Source organism: Chiloscyllium punctatum, chromosome 52 (genome assembly GCF_047496795.1).
Source record: "Chiloscyllium punctatum isolate Juve2018m chromosome 52, sChiPun1.3, whole genome shotgun sequence".
Taxonomy (NCBI): Eukaryota; Metazoa; Chordata; class Chondrichthyes; order Orectolobiformes; family Hemiscylliidae; genus Chiloscyllium; species Chiloscyllium punctatum.
Window position 1 is genome coordinate 28,414,980 of NC_092790.1, and position 21,389 is coordinate 28,436,368.

The following is a 21,389-nucleotide window of genomic DNA, read 5'->3' on the forward strand; positions in this document are numbered from 1 at the left end:
TTCAACCAGCCAGCACACATTCAGTGCCCTAAACTGAGGAGAGGGTAAATCCCCTTGTTGTATATATTTAACCAGCCAGCACAGAGTCATTGCCCTAAACTGAGGAGAGTGTAAATCTTCTGGATACATGTATTTAACCAGCCAGCACAGAGTCAGTGCCCTAAACGGAGGAGAGTGTAAAACTTATTTTTATATATATTCAACCAGCCAGCACAGATTCCTTGCCGAAACTGAGGAGAGGGGAAATCTCCTGGTTATATATATTTAAACAGCCAGCACAGAGTCATTGCCCTAAACTGAGGAGAGTGTAAATCTTCTGGATACATGTATTTAACCAGATAACACAGAGTCAGTGCCCTAAACTGAGGAGAGTGTAAAACTTCTTTTTATATATATTCAACCAGCCAGCACAGATTCCTTGCCGAAACTGAGGAGAGGGGAAATCTCCTTGTTATATATATTCAAACAGACAGCACAGACTATGTGCCCTAATCAGAGGAGAGTGTAAATCTCCTGGTTATATGTATTTAACCAGCCAGCACAGAGTCAGGGCCCTAAACTGAGGAGAGTGCAAATTTCCTGGTTATATAAATTAAACAGCCAGCACAAAGTCAGTGCCATAAACTGAGGAGAGGGTAAATCTCCTGGTTATATATATATTTAACCAGCCAGCACAGATCAATGGACTAAACTGAGGACAGTGTAAATCTCCTGGTTATATATATTCAACCAACCAGCAGAGTCATTGCCCTCAACTGTGGAGAGTGTAAATCTTCTGGTTACATATATTGAACCAGATAAAACAGAGTCAGTGCCCTCAACTGAGGAGGGGATAAATTTCCTGGTTATATATACTTAACCAGCCAGCAAATATATATATTTGACCAGGCAGCAAAGAGTCATTGCACTAAACTGTGGAGAGTGTAAATCTCCTGGTTATATATCGTTAAACAGCCAGCACAGAGTCAGTGCCCGAAACTGAGGAGAGTGTAAATCTTCTGGTTACATATATTGAACCAGATAACACAGAGTCAGTGCCCTAAACTGAGGAGGCGATAAATTTCCTGGTTATATATACTTAACCAGCCAGCAAATATATATATTTGACCAGGCAGCAAAGAGTCATTGCACTAAACTGTGGAGAGTGTAAATCTCCTGGTTATATATCGTTAAACAGCCAGCACAGAGTCAGTGCCCGAAACTGAGGAGAGTGTAAATCTTCTGGTTACATATATTGAACCAGATAACACAGAGTCAGTGCCCTAAACTGAGGAGGCGATAAATTTCCTGGTTATATATACTTAACCAGCCAGCACGGAGTCAGTGCCTTAAACTGAGGAGAGTGTAAACTCCTGGTTTTAGATATTTTAACAGCCAGCAAATACTCAGTGACCTAAACTGAGTCGAGTGTAAATCTCCTGGTATATATATTTAACAACCCAGCACAGAGTCATTGCCATGAAATGAGGAGAGTGTAAATTTTCTGGTTATATATATTTAACCAGCCAGCACAGACTCAGTGCCCTAAACTGAGGAGAGTGTAAATCTCCCAGTTATCAATTTAAACAGCCAGCACAGAGTCAGTGCCCTAAATTGAGGAGAGGGTAAATCTCCAGGTTATGTATATTTAAACAGCTAGCACAAAGTCATTGCCCTCAACTGAGGAGAGTGTAAATATCCTGGTTATATATATTTAACCAGACAGTACAGAATCAGAGATCTAAACTGAGGAGAGGGTAAATCCCCTTGTTATATATATTTAAATATCCAACGCAGAGTCAGTGCCCTAAACTAAGGAGAGTGTAAATCTCCCGGTTATATATATATATCACCAGACAATGCAGAGGCAGTGCCCTAAACTGAGGTGAGTGTAAATCTCCTGGTAATATATATTTAACCAGCCAGCACAGAGTCAGTGCCCTAAACTGTGGAGAGTGTTAATCTCCTGGTTATATATATTTAAACAGCCAGCACAGAGTCAGTGCCCTAAACTGAGAAGAGTGTAAATCTCCAGGTTATATATATGTAACCAACCAGCACAGAGTCAGTGCCCTAAACTGAGAAGAGTGTAAATCTCCAGGTTATATATATTTAACCAACCAGCACAGAGTCAGTGCCCTAAACTGAGGAGAGTGTAAATCTCCCGGTTATATATCTATCACCAGACAATGCAAAGTCAGTGCCCTAAACTGAGGTGAGTGTGAATCGCCTGGTAATATATATTTAACCAGCCAGCACAGAGTCAGTGCCCTAAACTGAGGAGAGGATAAATCTCCTGGTTATATATATTTAACCAGCCAGCACAGCATCAGTGCCAAAAACTGGTGAGAGTGTAAATCTCCTGGTTATATACATTTCACCAGACAATGCAGAGTCAGTGCCCTCAACTGAGGAGAGTGTAAATCTCCTGGCTCGATATATTCAACCTGCCAGCACAGACTCACTGCCCTAAACTGAGGAGAGTGTATACCTCCTGGTTCTCTATATTTAACCAGCCAGCACGGCGCCAGTGACCAAAACTGAGGAGAGTGAAAATCTCCTGGTTATATATATTTAACCGGCCAGCACAGAGTCAGTGCCCTAAACTGAATAGAATATATATATATTTAAATAGCCTGCACATAGTCATTGCCCTAAACCTAGGAGATTGGAAATATCCTGATCTTATATATATTTTAACAGACAGCGCAGAGTCAGTGCCCTAAACTGAGGAGAGTATAAATCTTCTGGTTATATATATTTAATGATCCAGCACACATTCAGTGCCCTAAACTAAGGAGTGTGTAAATCTTCTGGTTATATATATTTAACCAGCCAGCACAGAGTCAGTGCCCTAAACTGAATAGAATGTAAATCTCCTGGTTAGATATGTTTAACCTGCAGGCACAGACTCAGTGACCTAAAGTGAGGAGAGGGTAAATCTATAGTTATATATATATTTAAATAGCCGGCACACAGTCATTACCCTAAACCTAGGAGATTGGAAAGATCCTGGTTTTATATATATATATTAACAGCCAGCACAGAGTCATTGCCCTAAACTGAGGAGAGTATAAAACTACATGTTCTATATATTTAACCAACCAGCACAGAGTCAGTGCCCTAAACTGAGGATAGGGTAAATCTCCTGGTTATATATATTTAAACAGCCAGCACAGAGTCTATGCCCTAAACTGAGGAGAGTGTAAATTTCCTAGTTATGTATATTTATCCAGCCAACACAGAGTCAGTGACCTCAACTGAGGATAGTTTAAATCTCCTGGAAATATTTATTCAACCAGCCTGCGCAGACTCAGTGCCCTAAACTGAGGAGAGCGTAAATCTCCTGGTTATATATATTGAAACAGTCAGCACAGAGTCATGCGCGAAACTTAGGAGAGGGGAAATCTTCTTGTTATATATGTATATATAAAACCAGCCAGCACGGCGCCAGTGACCAAAACTGAAGAGAGTGAAAATCTCCTGGTTATATATATTTAACCGGCCAGCACAGAGTCATTGCCCTAAACTGGCGAGAGTGTAAATCTCCTGGTTATATATATTTAACCAGCCAGCACAGACTCAGTGCCCTAAACTGATTAGAATGTACATCTCCTGGTTAGATATATTTAATCAGCAGGCACATAGTCAGAGACCTAAAGTGAGGAGACGATAAAACTATGGTTATATATATATTAAAATAGCCTGCACACAGTCATTGCCCTAAACCTAGGAGATTGTAAATATCCTGGTTTTATATATATTTTAACAGACAGCGCAGAGTCAGTGCCCTAAACTGAGGAGAGTATAAATCTTCTGGTTATATATATTTAACCAGACAACACAGAGTCAGTAACCTAAACTAAGGTGAGTGTAAATCTTCTGGTTATATATATTCAGCTTGCCAGCACAGAGTCAGTGCCCTCATCTGAGGAGAGTGTAAATCTCCTGGTTATATATATGTATCCAGCCAGCACAGAGTCATTGCCCTGAACTGAGGAGAGTATAAATCTCCATGTTATATATATTTAACCAGCCAGCACAGAGTCATTGCCCTGAACTGAGGAGAGTATAAATCCCCAGGTTACATATATTTAACCAGACAACACAGAGTCAGTGCCCTAAACTGAGTAGAGTTTAAATCTCCTGGTTTTATATATTTATACTAACCAGCGCAGTGTCTGTGCCCTAAACTGAGGAGAGGGGAAATCGCCTGGTTATATCTATTTTACCAGCCAACACAGAGTTAGTGCCCAAAACTGAGGAGAGTGTAAATCTCCTGATTATCTACATTTAACCAGCCAGCATAGAATCTGTGCCCGAAACTGAGGAGAGGGGAAATCTCCTGGTTATATATATTTATGCAACCAGCACAGATTCAGAGCCCTAAACTGAGAAGACTGGAAATGTCCTGGTTATATCTATTTAACCAGCCAACACAGAGTCAGTGCCCAAAACTGAGGAGAGTGCAAATCTCCTGGTTATCTATATTTAACAGGCCAGCGCAGAGTCAGTGCCCTAAACTGAAGACAGTGAAAATCGCCTGGTTACATACATTTCACCAGCCAGCCCAAAGTCAGTGCCCAAAACAGAGGAGAGTGCAAATCTTCTGGTTATATATACTTACCCAGCCAGCACAGTGCCCTAAACTGAGTAGAGGGGAAATCTCCAAGTTATATATATTTCACCAGCCAGCACAGAGTCAGTGCCCTAAACTGAGGAGAGGGAAAATCTCATGGTTATATATATTTACCCATCCAGCACGGAGTCAGTGCCCAAAACTGAGGAGAGTGTAAAGCTTCTGGTTATATATATTTGAACAGCTAGCACAGAGTCATTGCCCTAAACTGAGGAGAGTGCAAATCTCCCAGTTATATATTTTTAACCAGCAGGCGCAGAGTCAGTGCCCGAAACTGAGGAGAGTGTAAATCTCCTGGTTATATATATTTAACCAGACAGCGCAGAGTCAGTGCCTGAAACTTAGGAGAGTGTAAATGTCCTGGTTCTATACATTTAACTAGCCAGTGCAGACTCCATGCCCTAAACTGAAGAGAGTGTAAATCTCCTGTTTATATATATATTTAAACAGCCAGCAAAGCGTCATTGCCCTGAACTGAGGAGAGGGGAAAACCACTGGTGATATATATTTAAATATCCAGTGCAGAGTCAGTGCACAAAATGGAGGAGAGTGTAAATCTCCTGGTTATATATATTTAACCAGCCAGCACATATTCAGGGCCATAAACTGAGGAGAGGGTAAATCATCTGGTTATATATATTCAACCAGCTAGCACAGAGTCAGTGCCCGAAACTGAGGAGAGGGTAAATCTCCTGGTTATATCTATTTAAACAGCCGACAGACTCAGTGCCCTAAACTGAGGAGAGGGTAAATCTCCTGGTTATTTATATATTTAACCTGCCAACACAGAGTCATTGCCCTCAACTAAGAAGAGAGTAAATCTCCCAGTTATCAATTCAAACAGCCAGCACAGAGTCAGTGCCCTAAACTGAGGATAGGGTAAATCTTCTGGTTATATATATTCAACCAGCCAGCACAGATTCATTGCCTTAAACTGAGGAGAGTGGAAACTCCTGCTTATAGATATTTAAACAGCCAGAACACAGTCAGGGCCCAAAACTGAGGACAGAGTAAATCTCCTGGTTATATATATATTCAACCAGCCAGCACACATTCAGTGCCCTAAACTGTGGAGAGGGTAAATTCCCTTGTTGTATATATTTAACCAGCCTGCACAGAGTCATTGCCCTAAACTGTGGAGAATGTAAATCTTCTGGTTACAGATATTTTACCAGATAACACAGAGTCAGTGCCCTAAACGGAGGGGAGTGTAAATCTTCTGGTTGTATATATTCAACCAGCCAGCACAGAGTCATTGCCCTAAACTGTGGAGAGTGTAAATCTCCGGTTATATATAATTAACAAGGCAGCACAGAGTCAGTACCCTATACTGAGATCTGTGTAAATCTCCAGGTTATATATATTTAACCAACCAGCACGGAGTCAGTACCCGAAACTGAGGAGAATGTAAATCTCCTGGTTATATGTATTTAACCAGCCAGCTTAGAGTCAGTGCCCTAAACTGAGGAGAGGGTAAATCTCCTGGTTATATACATTTATCCAGCCAGCACAGACTTAATGCCCTAAACTGTGCAGACGGTAAATCTCCTGGTTAAATATAAATTAACGAGCCAGCACAGAGTCATTGCACTAAACTGTGGAGGGTGTAAATCTCCTGGTTATATATATTCAACCAGTCAGCAGAGTCAGTGCCCTATACTGAGGAGAGTGTAAATCTCCTGGCTATATATATTCAACCAGCAGCAGAGTCAGTGCCCTATACTGTAGAGAGTGTAAATCTCCTGGTTATATCTGTTTAACCAGCCAGCACAGAATCAGTGCCCGAAACTGAGGAGAGGGTAAATCCCCTTGTTATATATATTTAGCCAGCTAGCAGAGAGTCATTGCCCTAAACAGAGGAGAGTGTAAATCTACTGGTTATATAAATTTAACCAGATAACACAGAGTCAGTGCCCTAAACTGAAGAGAGTGTAAATCTCCGGGTTATATGTATTTAACCAGCCAGCACCGAGTCATTGCCTTAAACTGAGGAGAGTGTAAAACACCTGGTTATATATATTTAACCAGCCAGCACAGATTGAGTGCTAAAAACTGAGGACAGGGTAAATCTCCTAGTTTATATATGCTCAACGAGCCAGCACAGAATCAATGCCCGATACGAAGGTGAGAGTAAATCTCCTGGTTATATATATTTAACCAGATAACACAGAGTCAGTGCCCTAAACTGAAGAGAGTGTAAATCTCCGGGTTATATGTATTTAACCAGCCAGCACAGAGTCATTGCCCTAAACTGAGGAGAGTGTAAATCTCATGGTTATATATATTTAACCAGCCAGCACAGATTGAGTGCCATAAACTGAGGACAGGGTAAATCTGCTAGTTTATATATACTCAACGAGCCAGCACAGAATCAATGCCCGATACTAAGGTGAGAGTAAATCTCCTGGTTATATATATTTAATGATCCAACGCAGAGTCAGTGACCTAAACTGAGGATAGTATAAGTCTCCTGGCTTGATATGTTCCACCAGCCAGCACAGACTCAGTGCCCAAAACTGAGGAGAGGGTAAATCTCCTGGTTATATATATTTAACCAACCAGCACAAATTCAGTGCCCGAAACTGAGGAGAGTGTAAATCTCCTGGCTGGATATATTCAACCAGCCAGCACACATTCAGTGCCCTCAACTGAGGAGATGGTAAATCCCCTTGTTGTTTATATTTAACTAGCCAGGACAGAGTTATTGCCCTAAACTGAGGAGAGTGTTAATCTCCTGGTTATATATATTTAAACAGCCAGCACAGAGTCATTGCCCTAAACTGAGGGGAGTGTAAATCTCCTAGTTATATATATTTAACCAGCCAGCACAGAGTCATTGCCCTAAACTGAGGAGAGCGTAAATCTTCTGGTTACATATATTTAACCAGCCAGCACAGAGTCATTGCCCTAAACTGAGGAGAGTGTAAATTTCCTGGTTATATATATTTAACCAGCCAGCATAGATTCAGTGACCTAAACTGAGGAGAGTGTAAATCTTCTGGTTTATACATATTTAAACAGCCAGCACAGAGTCACTGCCCTAAATTGAGGAAAGGGTAAATCTCCTGGTTATATATATTTAACCAGATAACACAGATTCAGTGCCCTAAACTGTGGAGAGTGTAAATCTCCTGGTTATATCTATTTAAACAGCCAGCACAGAGTGAGTGACCTGAACAGAGGAGAGGGGACATCTCCTGGGTATATATATTCAACCAGCCAGCACAGAGTGAGTGCCCTCAACTGAGGAGAGCATAAATCTCCTGGTTATATATATTCAACCAGCCAGCACAGAGTGAGTGCCCTAAACTGAGGAGAGCATAAATCTCCTGGTTATATATATTTAACCAGACAACACAGAGTCAGCGCCCTAAACTGACTAGAGTGTAGATCTCCTGGTTTTATATATATTTCACAAGACAGCACAGATTTCATTCACCTAAACTGTGGAGAGTGTAAATCTCCTGGGTATATATATTTATCAGCCAGCACACAGTCAGTGCCCTAAACTGAGGAGAGCATAAATCTCCTGGTTATATATATTTAAAAGTCCAGCACAGAGTCATTGCCCTAAACTGAGGAGAGTGTAAATCTCCTGGTTATATATATTTAACCAGCCAACACAGAGTCAGTGCCCTAAACTGAGGAGAGTATAAATCTCCTTGTTATATATATTCAACTAGCCAGCACAGAGTCTATGCCCTAAACTGAGGAGAGGGGAAAACCCCTGGTGATATATATTTAAATATCCAGTGCAGAGTCAGTGTCCAAAATGGAGGCAAGTGTAAATCTCCTAGTTATATATATTTAACCAGACAGCACAGAGTCAGTGCCCTAAACTGAGCAGAGGATAAATCTCCTGGTTATAGATATTTAAACAGCCAGCACAGAATCAGTGCCCAAAACTGAGGAGAGGGTAAATCTGGTCATATATATTTAACCAGCTAGTACACAGTCCTTGCACTAAGCTGAGGAGTGCGTAAATCTCCTGGTTATATATATTTAACCAGACATCACAGACTCAGTGCCCGAAACTGAAGAGAATGTAAATCTCCTGGTTAGATATATTTAACCAGCAGACACAGACTCAGTGACCTAAATGAGGAGAGGGTAAATCTCCTGGTTATCTTTTTTCAACCAGCCAGCACAGAGTCATTGCCTTATACTGAGGAGAGTGTAAACTCCTGGTTATCCATAGTTATACAGCCAGCACAGACTCAGTGCCCCAAACTGAGGAGTGTGTAAATCTCCTCGTTACATATATTTAACCATCCAGCACAGAGTCAGTGAACTAAACTGAGGAGAGGGTAAATCTCCTGGTTATGTATATGCTTAAACTGCCAGCACAGAGTCATTGCCCTAAACTGTGGAGAGTGTAAATCTCCCGTTTATCAATGTAAACAGCCAGCACAGAGTCAGTGCCCTAAACTGAGGAGAGTATAATTATCGTGATTATATAAATTTAAACAGCCAGCACAGATCATGTGCCAGAAACTGAGTCGAGGGTAAATCTCCTGGTTATATATATTTAACCAGCCAGCACAAAGTCAGTGCCCTAAACTGAGGAGAGTGTTAATCTCCTGGTTATATACATATATATTTAACCAACCAGCACAGAGTCAGTGCCCTAAACTGAGGAGGCGATAAATTTCCTGGTTATATATACTTAACCAGCCAGCACGGAGTCAGTGCCTTAAACTGAGGAGAGTGTAAACTCCTGGTTTTAGATATTTTAACAGCCAGCAAATACTCAGTGACCTAAACTGAGTCGAGTGTAAATCTCCTGGTATATATATTTAACAACCCAGCACAGAGTCATTGCCATGAAATGAGGAGAGTGTAAATTTTCTGGTTATATATATTTAACCAGCAGCACAGACTCAGTGCCCTAAACTGAGGAGAGTGTAAATCTCCCAGTTATCAATTTAAACAGCCAGCACAGAGTCAGTGCCCTAAATTGAGGAGAGGGTAAATCTCCAGGTTATGTATATTTAAACAGCTAGCACAAAGTCATTGCCCTCAACTGAGGAGAGTGTAAATATCCTGGTTATATATATTTAACCAGACAGTACAGAATCAGAGATCTAAACTGAGGAGAGGGTAAATCCCCTTGTTATATATATTTAAATATCCAACGCAGAGTCAGTGCCCTAAACTAAGGAGAGTGTAAATCTCCCGGTTATATATATATATCACCAGACAATGCAGAGGCAGTGCCCTAAACTGAGGTGAGTGTAAATCTCCTGGTAATATATATTTAACCAGCCAGCACAGAGTCAGTGCCCTAAACTGTGGAGAGTGTTAATCTCCTGGTTATATATATTTAAACAGCCAGCACAGAGTCAGTGCCCTAAACTGAGAAGAGTGTAAATCTCCAGGTTATATATATGTAACCAACCAGCACAGAGTCAGTGCCCTAAACTGAGAAGAGTGTAAATCTCCAGGTTATATATATTTAACCAACCAGCACAGAGTCAGTGCCCTAAACTGAGGAGAGTGTAAATCTCCCGGTTATATATCTATCACCAGACAATGCAAAGTCAGTGCCCTAAACTGAGGTGAGTGTGAATCGCCTGGTAATATATATTTAACCAGCCAGCACAGAGTCAGTGCCCTAAACTGAGGAGAGGATAAATCTCCTGGTTATATATATTTAACCAGCCAGCACAGCATCAGTGCCAAAAACTGGTGAGAGTGTAAATCTCCTGGTTATATACATTTCACCAGACAATGCAGAGTCAGTGCCCTCAACTGAGGAGAGTGTAAATCTCCTGGCTCGATATATTCAACCTGCCAGCACAGACTCACTGCCCTAAACTGAGGAGAGTGTATACCTCCTGGTTCTCTATATTTAACCAGCCAGCACGGCGCCAGTGACCAAAACTGAGGAGAGTGAAAATCTCCTGGTTATATATATTTAACCGGCCAGCACAGAGTCAGTGCCCTAAACTGAATAGAATATATATATATTTAAATAGCCTGCACATAGTCATTGCCCTAAACCTAGGAGATTGGAAATATCCTGATCTTATATATATTTTAACAGACAGCGCAGAGTCAGTGCCCTAAACTGAGGAGAGTATAAATCTTCTGGTTATATATATTTAATGATCCAGCACACATTCAGTGCCCTAAACTAAGGAGTGTGTAAATCTTCTGGTTATATATATTTAACCAGCCAGCACAGAGTCAGTGCCCTAAACTGAATAGAATGTAAATCTCCTGGTTAGATATGTTTAACCTGCAGGCACAGACTCAGTGACCTAAAGTGAGGAGAGGGTAAATCTATAGTTATATATATATTTAAATAGCCGGCACACAGTCATTACCCTAAACCTAGGAGATTGGAAAGATCCTGGTTTTATATATATATATTAACAGCCAGCACAGAGTCATTGTCCTAAACTGAGGAGAGTATAAAACTACATGTTCTATATATTTAACCAACCAGCACAGAGTCAGTGCCCTAAACTGAGGATAGGGTAAATCTCCTGGTTATATATATTTAAACAGCCAGCACAGAGTCTATGCCCTAAACTGAGGAGAGTGTAAATTTCCTAGTTATGTATATTTATCCAGCCAACACAGAGTCAGTGACCTCAACTGAGGATAGTTTAAATCTCCTGGAAATATTTATTCAACCAGCCTGCGCAGACTCAGTGCCCTAAACTGAGGAGAGCGTAAATCTCCTGGTTATATATATTGAAACAGTCAGCACAGAGTCATGCGCGAAACTTAGGAGAGGGGAAATCTTCTTGTTATATATGTATATATAAAACCAGCCAGCACGGCGCCAGTGACCAAAACTGAAGAGAGTGAAAATCTCCTGGTTATATATATTTAACCGGCCAGCACAGAGTCATTGCCCTAAACTGGCGAGAGTGTAAATCTCCTGGTTATATATATTTAACCAGCCAGCACAGACTCAGTGCCCTAAACTGATTAGAATGTACATCTCCTGGTTAGATATATTTAATCAGCAGGCACATAGTCAGAGACCTAAAGTGAGGAGACGATAAAACTATGGTTATATATATATTAAAATAGCCTGCACACAGTCATTGCCCTAAACCTAGGAGATTGTAAATATCCTGGTTTTATATATATTTTAACAGACAGCGCAGAGTCAGTGCCCTAAACTGAGGAGAGTATAAATCTTCTGGTTATATATATTTAACCAGACAACACAGAGTCAGTAACCTAAACTAAGGTGAGTGTAAATCTTCTGGTTATATATATTCAGCTTGCCAGCACAGAGTCAGTGCCCTCATCTGAGGAGAGTGTAAATCTCCTGGTTATATATATGTATCCAGCCAGCACAGAGTCATTGCCCTGAACTGAGGAGAGTATAAATCTCCATGTTATATATATTTAACCAGCCAGCACAGAGTCATTGCCCTGAACTGAGGAGAGTATAAATCCCCAGGTTACATATATTTAACCAGACAACACAGAGTCAGTGCCCTAAACTGAGTAGAGTTTAAATCTCCTGGTTTTATATATTTATACTAACCAGCGCAGTGTCTGTGCCCTAAACTGAGGAGAGGGGAAATCGCCTGGTTATATCTATTTTACCAGCCAACACAGAGTTAGTGCCCAAAACTGAGGAGAGTGTACATCTCCTGATTATCTACATTTAACCAGCCAGCATAGAATCTGTGCCCGAAACTGAGGAGAGGGGAAATCTCCTGGTTATATATATTTATGCAACCAGCACAGATTCAGAGCCCTAAACTGAGAAGACTGGAAATGTCCTGGTTATATCTATTTAACCAGCCAACACAGAGTCAGTGACCAAAACTGAGGAGAGTGCAAATCTCCTGGTTATCTATATTTAACAGGCCAGCGCAGAGTCAGTGCCCTAAACTGAAGACAGTGAAAATCGCCTGGTTACATACATTTCACCAGCCAGCCCAAAGTCAGTGCCCAAAACAGAGGAGAGTGCAAATCTTCTGGTTATATATACTTACCCAGCCAGCACAGTGCCCTAAACTGAGTAGAGGGGAAATCTCCAAGTTATATATATTTCACCAGCCAGCACAGAGTCAGTGCCCTAAACTGAGGAGAGGGAAAATCTCATGGTTATATATATTTACCCATCCAGCACGGAGTCAGTGCCCAAAACTGAGGAGAGTGTAAAGCTTCTGGTTATATATATTTGAACAGCTAGCACAGAGTCATTGCCCTAAACTGAGGAGAGTGCAAATCTCCCAGTTATATATTTTTAACCAGCAGGCGCAGAGTCAGTGCCCGAAACTGAGGAGAGTGTAAATCTCCTGGTTATATATATTTAACCAGACAGCGCAGAGTCAGTGCCTGAAACTTAGGAGAGTGTAAATGTCCTGGTTCTATACATTTAACTAGCCAGTGCAGACTCCATGCCCTAAACTGAAGAGAGTGTAAATCTCCTGTTTATATATATATTTAAACAGCCAGCAAAGCGTCATTGCCCTGAACTGAGGAGAGGGGAAAACCACTGGTGATATATATTTAAATATCCAGTGCAGAGTCAGTGCACAAAATGGAGGAGAGTGTAAATCTCCTGGTTATATATATTTAACCAGCCAGCACATATTCAGGGCCATAAACTGAGGAGAGGGTAAATCATCTGGTTATATATATTCAACCAGCCAGCACAGAGTCAGTGCCCGAAACTGAGGAGAGGGTAAATCTCCTGGTTATATCTATTTAAACAGCCGACAGACTCAGTGCCCTAAACTGAGGAGAGGGTAAATCTCCTGGTTATTTATATATTTAACCTGCCAACACAGAGTCATTGCCCTCAACTAAGAAGAGAGTAAATCTCCCAGTTATCAATTCAAACAGCCAGCACAGAGTCAGTGCCCTAAACTGAGGATAGGGTAAATCTTCTGGTTATATATATTCAACCAGCCAGCACAGATTCATTGCCTTAAACTGAGGAGAGTGGAAACTCCTGCTTATAGATATTTAAACAGCCAGAACACAGTCAGGGCCCAAAACTGAGGACAGAGTAAATCTCCTGGTTATATATATATTCAACCAGCCAGCACACATTCAGTGCCCTAAACTGAGGAGAGGGTAAATTCCCTTGTTGTATATATTTAACCAGCCTGCACAGAGTCATTGCCCTAAACTGTGGAGAATGTAAATCTTCTGGTTACAGATATTTTACCAGATAACACAGAGTCAGTGCCCTAAACGGAGGGGAGTGTAAATCTTCTGGTTGTATATATTCAACCAGCCAGCACAGAGTCATTGCCCTAAACTGTGGAGAGTGTAAATCTCCGGTTATATATAATTAACAAGGCAGCACAGAGTCAGTACCCTATACTGAGATCTGTGTAAATCTCCAGGTTATATATATTTAACCAACCAGCACGGAGTCAGTACCCGAAACTGAGGAGAATGTAAATCTCCTGGTTATATGTATTTAACCAGCCAGCTTAGAGTCAGTGCCCTAAACTGAGGAGAGGGTAAATCTCCTGGTTATATACATTTATCCAGCCAGCACAGACTTAATGCCCTAAACTGTGCAGACGGTAAATCTCCTGGTTAAATATAAATTAACGAGCCAGCACAGAGTCATTGCACTAAACTGTGGAGGGTGTAAATCTCCTGGTTATATATATTCAACCAGTCAGCAGAGTCAGTGCCCTATACTGAGGAGAGTGTAAATCTCCTGGCTATATATATTCAACCAGCAGCAGAGTCAGTGCCCTATACTGTAGAGAGTGTAAATCTCCTGGTTATATCTGTTTAACCAGCCAGCACAGAATCAGTGCCCGAAACTGAGGAGAGGGTAAATCCCCTTGTTATATATATTTAGCCAGCTAGCAGAGAGTCATTGCCCTAAACAGAGGAGAGTGTAAATCTACTGGTTATATAAATTTAACCAGATAACACAGAGTCAGTGCCCTAAACTGAAGAGAGTGTAAATCTCCGGGTTATATGTATTTAACCAGCCAGCACCGAGTCATTGCCTTAAACTGAGGAGAGTGTAAAACACCTGGTTATATATATTTAACCAGCCAGCACAGATTGAGTGCTAAAAACTGAGGACAGGGTAAATCTCCTAGTTTATATATGCTCAACGAGCCAGCACAGAATCAATGCCCGATACGAAGGTGAGAGTAAATCTCCTGGTTATATATATTTAACCAGATAACACAGAGTCAGTGCCCTAAACTGAAGAGAGTGTAAATCTCCGGGTTATATGTATTTAACCAGCCAGCACAGAATCATTGCCCTAAACTGAGGAGAGTGTAAATCTCATGGTTATATATATTTAACCAGCCAGCACAGATTGAGTGCCATAAACTGAGGACAGGGTAAATCTGCTAGTTTATATATACTCAACGAGCCAGCACAGAATCAATGCCCGATACTAAGGTGAGAGTAAATCTCCTGGTTATATATATTTAATGATCCAACGCAGAGTCAGTGACCTAAACTGAGGATAGTATAAGTCTCCTGGCTTGATATGTTCCACCAGCCAGCACAGACTCAGTGCCCAAAACTGAGGAGAGGGTAAATCTCCTGGTTATATATATTTAACCAACCAGCACAAATTCAGTGCCCGAAACTGAGGAGAGTGTAAATCTCCTGGCTGGATATATTCAACCAGCCAGCACACATTCAGTGCCCTCAACTGAGGAGATGGTAAATCCCCTTGTTGTTTATATTTAACTAGCCAGGACAGAGTTATTGCCCTAAACTGAGGAGAGTGTTAATCTCCTGGTTATATATATTTAAACAGCCAGCACAGAGTCATTGCCCTAAACTGAGGGGAGTGTAAATCTCCTAGTTATATATATTTAACCAGCCAGCACAGAGTCATTGCCCTAAACTGAGGAGAGCGTAAATCTTCTGGTTACATATATTTAACCAGCCAGCACAGAGTCATTGCCCTAAACTGAGGAGAGTGTAAATTTCCTGGTTATATATATTTAACCAGCCAGCATAGATTCAGTGACCTAAACTGAGGAGAGTGTAAATCTTCTGGTTTATACATATTTAAACAGCCAGCACAGAGTCACTGCCCTAAATTGAGGAGAGGGTAAATCTCCTGGTTATATATATTTAACCAGATAACACAGATTCAGTGCCCTAAACTGTGGAGAGTGTAAATCTCCTGGTTATATCTATTTAAACAGCCAGCACAGAGTGAGTGACCTGAACAGAGGAGAGGGGACATCTCCTGGGTATATATATTCAACCAGCCAGCACAGAGTGAGTGCCCTCAACTGAGGAGAGCATAAATCTCCTGGTTATATATATTCAACCAGCCAGCACAGAGTGAGTGCCCTAAACTGAGGAGAGCATAAATCTCCTGGTTATATATATTTAACCAGACAACACAGAGTCAGCGCCCTAAACTGACTAGAGTGTAGATCTCCTGGTTTTATATATATTTCACAAGACAGCACAGATTTCATTCACCTAAACTGTGGAGAGTGTAAATCTCCTGGGTATATATATTTATCAGCCAGCACACAGTCAGTGCCCTAAACTGAGGAGAGCATAAATCTCCTGGTTATATATATTTAAAAGTCCAGCACAGAGTCATTGCCCTAAACTGAGGAGAGTGTAAATCTCCTGGTTATATATATTTAACCAGCCAACACAGAGTCAGTGCCCTAAACTGAGGAGAGTATAAATCTCCTTGTTATATATATTCAACTAGCCAGCACAGAGTCTATGCCCTAAACTGAGGAGAGGGGAAAACCCCTGGTGATATATATTTAAATATCCAGTGCAGAGTCAGTGTCCAAAATGGAGGCAAGTGTAAATCTCCTAGTTATATATATTTAACCAGACAGCACAGAGTCAGTGCCCTAAACTGAGCAGAGGATAAATCTCCTGGTTATAGATATTTAAACAGCCAGCACAGAATCAGTGCCCAAAACTGAGGAGAGGGTAAATCTGGTCATATATATTTAACCAGCTAGTACACAGTCCTTGCACTAAGCTGAGGAGTGCGTAAATCTCCTGGTTATATATATTTAACCAGACATCACAGACTCAGTGCCCGAAACTGAAGAGAATGTAAATCTCCTGGTTAGATATATTTAACCAGCAGACACAGACTCAGTGACCTAAATGAGGAGAGGGTAAATCTCCTGGTTATCTTTTTTCAACCAGCCAGCACAGAGTCATTGCCTTATACTGAGGAGAGTGTAAACTCCTGGTTATCCATAGTTATACAGCCAGCACAGACTCAGTGCCCCAAACTGAGGAGTGTGTAAATCTCCTCGTTACATATATTTAACCATCCAGCACAGAGTCAGTGAACTAAACTGAGGAGAGGGTAAATCTCCTGGTTATGTATATGCTTAAACTGCCAGCACAGAGTCATTGCCCTAAACTGTGGAGAGTGTAAATCTCCCGTTTATCAATGTAAACAGCCAGCACAGAGTCAGTGCCCTAAACTGAGGAGAGTATAATTATCGTGATTATATAAATTTAAACAGCCAGCACAGATCATGTGCCAGAAACTGAGTCGAGGGTAAATCTCCTGGTTATATATATTTAACCAGCCAGCACAAAGTCAGTGCCCTAAACTGAGGAGAGTGTTAATCTCCTGGTTATATACATATATATTTAACCAACCAGCACAGAGTCAATGCCCTAAACTGAGGTGAGTGTAAATCTCCTGACTATATATATTCAACCAGCCAGCAGAGTCAGTGCCCTGTACTGAGGAGAGTGTAAATCTCCTGTTTATATATATTTAACCAGCCAGTACAGACTTCGTGCCCTTAACAGAGCAGACGTTAAATCTCCTTGTTAAATATATACTTAATCAGCCAGCACCGAGTCAGTGCCTTCAACTGAGGAGAGTGTAATTATCCTGGTCATATATATATTTAATCAGCCAGCACAGACTGAGTGGCCAAAACTGAGGAGGGTGTAAATCTCGTGGTTAGATACATTTAACCAGCCAGCACAGATTCAGTGCCCTAAACTGGGCAGACGGTAAATCTCCTGTTTAAATATATATTATCCAGCCAGCACAGAGTCATTCCCCAAAACTGAGGAGAGTGTAAATCTTCTGGTTATATATATTTAACCAGATAACACAGAGTCAGTGCCCTAAACTCAGGAGAGTGTAAATCTCCTGGTTATATATATTGAACCAGCCAGCACATATTCAGTGCCCTAAACTGAGGAGAGTTTAAATCTCCTGGTTACATATATTTAACCAGCCAGAACAGAGTAATTGCACTAAACTGAGGAGAGTGTAAATCTCCTGGTGATATATATTTAACCAGCCAGCACAGATTCAGTGCCCTAAACTGAGGTGAGTGTAAATCTCCGGGCTAGATATATTTAACTAGCCAGCACAGAGTCAGTGCCTTAAACTTGGGAGAGTGTAAACTCCTGGATATAAATATTTAAACAGCCAGCACAGACTCAGTGCCCTAAACTGAGTCGAGTGTAAATCTCCTGGTATATATATTTAACCACCCAGCACAGAGTCATTGCCATGAACTGAGGAGAGCGTAAATCTCCTGGTTACATATATTTAACCAGCCAGCACAGTGTAAGTGCCCTAAACTGCGGAGAGTGTAAATCTCCTGGCTATATATATTCAACCAGCCAGCAGAGTCAGTGCCCTAAACTGAGGAGAGTGTGAAACTCCTGTTTATATATATTTAACCAGCCAGCATAGAGTCATTGCCTTCAACTGAGGAGTGTGTAAATCTCCTGGTAACATATATTTAAACAGCCAGCACAGAGTCATTGCCCTCAACTGAAGAGAGTGTAAATCTTCTGGTTACATATATTGAACCAGATAACACAGATTCAGTGCCCTAATGAGGAGAGTGTAAATCTCCTAGTAAAATATATTTAAACAGCCGCACAGACTCAGTGCCTTAAACTGAGGAGAGTGTAAATCTCCTGGTAACATATATTCAAACAGCCAGCACAGAGTCAGGGCCCTAAACTGAGTAGAGTGTAAATCTCCTGGTGATATATATTTAACCAGCCAGCACAGAATTAGTGCCCTAAACGGAGGAGAGTGTAAATCTTCTGGTTATATATATTCAACCAGCCAGCACGGAGTCAGTGCCCTAAACTGAGGAGTGTGTAAATCTCCTGGTTATATATATTTAACCAACCCGCACAAAGTCAGTGCCCGAAACTGAGGAGAGGGTAAATCTCCTGGTTATAGATATATATTTAAAAATCCAGCACAGAGTCTTTGCCCTAAACTGAGGAGAGCGTAATACTCCTGGCTATATATATTTAAATAGACAGCACAGTTTCAGTGCCCTAAACTGAGGAGAGTGTAAATCTCATGGTTACATATATTTAACAATCCAGCACGGAGTCAGTGCCCTAAACTGAGGAGAGTGTAAAGCTCCTGGTTATATATATTTGAACAGCCAGCACAGAGTCAGTGCCTAAACTGTGGAGAGGGTAAATCTCCGGGATATATATATATATTTAACCAGCCAGCACAGAGTCAGTGCCAGAAACTGAGGAGAGTGTAAATCTCCTGGTTATACATATATTTAACCAGCCAGCACAGAGTCAGTGCCCTAAACTGAATCGAGTGGAAATCTCCTGGTTATATATATTTAACCAGTCAACACAGAGACAGTGCCCTAAACTGAGGAGATTGCAAATAACCTGGTTTTCGATATATAACCGGCCAGCACACAGTCAGTGCCCTAAACTGAGGAGAGTGTAAATCTCCTGGTTATATATATTTCACCAGCCAGCACAGAGTCATTGCACTCAACAGAAGACAGGGTAAATCTCCTCGCTATATTTATATATTTAACAAACCGGCAGAGAATCATTGCCCTAAACTGAGGAGACTGTAAATCTCCTGGTTATATATATTTGACCAGTCAACACAGAGACAGTGCCCTAAACTGAGGAGAGGGTAAATCTCATGGTTACATATATTTAACCAGCCAGCACAGAATCAGTGCCTTAAACTGAGGAGATTGCAAATAACCTGGTTTTCGATATATAACCGGCCAGCACAGACTCAGTGCCCTAAACTGAGGAGAGTGTAAATCTCCTGGTTATATATATTTAACCAGCCAGCACAGAGTCATTGCCCTAAACTGAGGAGAGTGTAAATATCCTGGTTATATATATTTTAAGAGCCAGCGCAGAGTCAGTGCCTGAAACTGAGAAGAGTGTAAATCTCCTGGTTATAAATATTTAACCGGCCAGCACAGATTCAGTGCCCTAAAGTGAGGAGTGTGGAAATATCCTGCAAATATATATTTAAACAGCCAGCACAGAGTCAATGCCCAAAACTGAAGAGAGGGGAAATCTCCTGGTTATAAAAATTTAAACAGCCAGCACAGACTCAGTGCCCTAAACTGAGGAGAGGGGAAATCTCATGGTTATAAACATATATTTAACCAGCCAGCACAGAGTCATTGCATATACCTGAGGAGTGTGTAAATCTCCTGGTTTATGTATTTAACCAGCCTGCATGGAGTCTGTGCCCTCAACTGAGGAGATTGTAAATCTACTAGTTATATATATTTAACCAGCCAGCACAGAGTCATTGCCCTAAACTGAGGGGAGTGTAAATCTACTAGTTATATATATTTAACCAGCCAGCACAGAGTCATTGCCCTAAACTGAGGAGAGTGTAAATCTCCTGGTTATATATACTTAACCAGCCAGCACAGAGTCATTGCCCTAAACTGAGGAGAGTGTAAATCTCTTAGTTATATATATTGAAACAGTCAGCACAGAAGAAGTGCCCTAAACTGAGGAGAGGGGAAATCTTCTTGTTATATATATTTAACCAGCCAGCACGGCGTCAGTGACCGAAAGTGAGGAGGGTGAAAATCTCCTGGTTATATATATTTAACCAGCCAGCACGGACTCCGTGCCCTAAACTGAGGAGAGTGTAAATCTCCTGGCTATATCTATTCAACCAGCCTGCAGAGTCTGTGCACGAAACTGAGGAGAGTATAAATCTCCTAGTTAGATATATTTAAACAGCCAGCACAGATTCAATCCCCTCAAATGAGGAAAGGGTAAGTCTCCTGGTTATAAATATTTAACCGGCCAGCACAGATTCAGTGCCCTCTACTGAGGAGAGTGTAAATCTCCTGGTTATATGTATTTAACCAGACAGGGCAGAGTCAGTGCCCTAAACTGAGGAGAGTTTAAAACTCCCCGTTATATATATTTACCCAGCCAGCACAGAGTCATTGCCCTAAACTGAGGAGTGTGTAAATATCCTGGTTACATATTTTTAACGAGCAGGTGCAGAGTCAGTGCCTGAAACTGAGGAGAGTGAAAATGTCCTGGTGATATACATTCCTGGTCATATATATTTAACCAGCCAGCACAGAGTCAGTGCCCTAAACTGAGGAGAGTATAAATATACTGGTTATATATATATATATAAACAGCCAGCGCAGAGTTGGTGCCTGAAACTTAGGAGAGTGTAAATGTTCTGGTTATATACATTTAACCAGCCAGCACAGACTCAGTGCCCGAAAGTAAAGAGAAGGTAAATCTCCTGGTTATGTATTTATTTAACTGGCCCTAAACTGAGGTCCGTGTAAATCTCCTGGTTATATATATATTTAACCATCCAGCACAGAGTCATTGCCCTAAACTGAGGAGAGTGTAAATCTTCTGGTTATATACATTTAACCAGCCAGCACTGAGCCATTGCACTAAATTGAGGAGAGCGTAAATCACCTGGTTCTATATATTTAACCAGCCAGCACAAAATCAATGCCCTAAACTGAGGAGAGGGTAAATCTCCTGGTTATATATATTTCCCCAGCCAGCA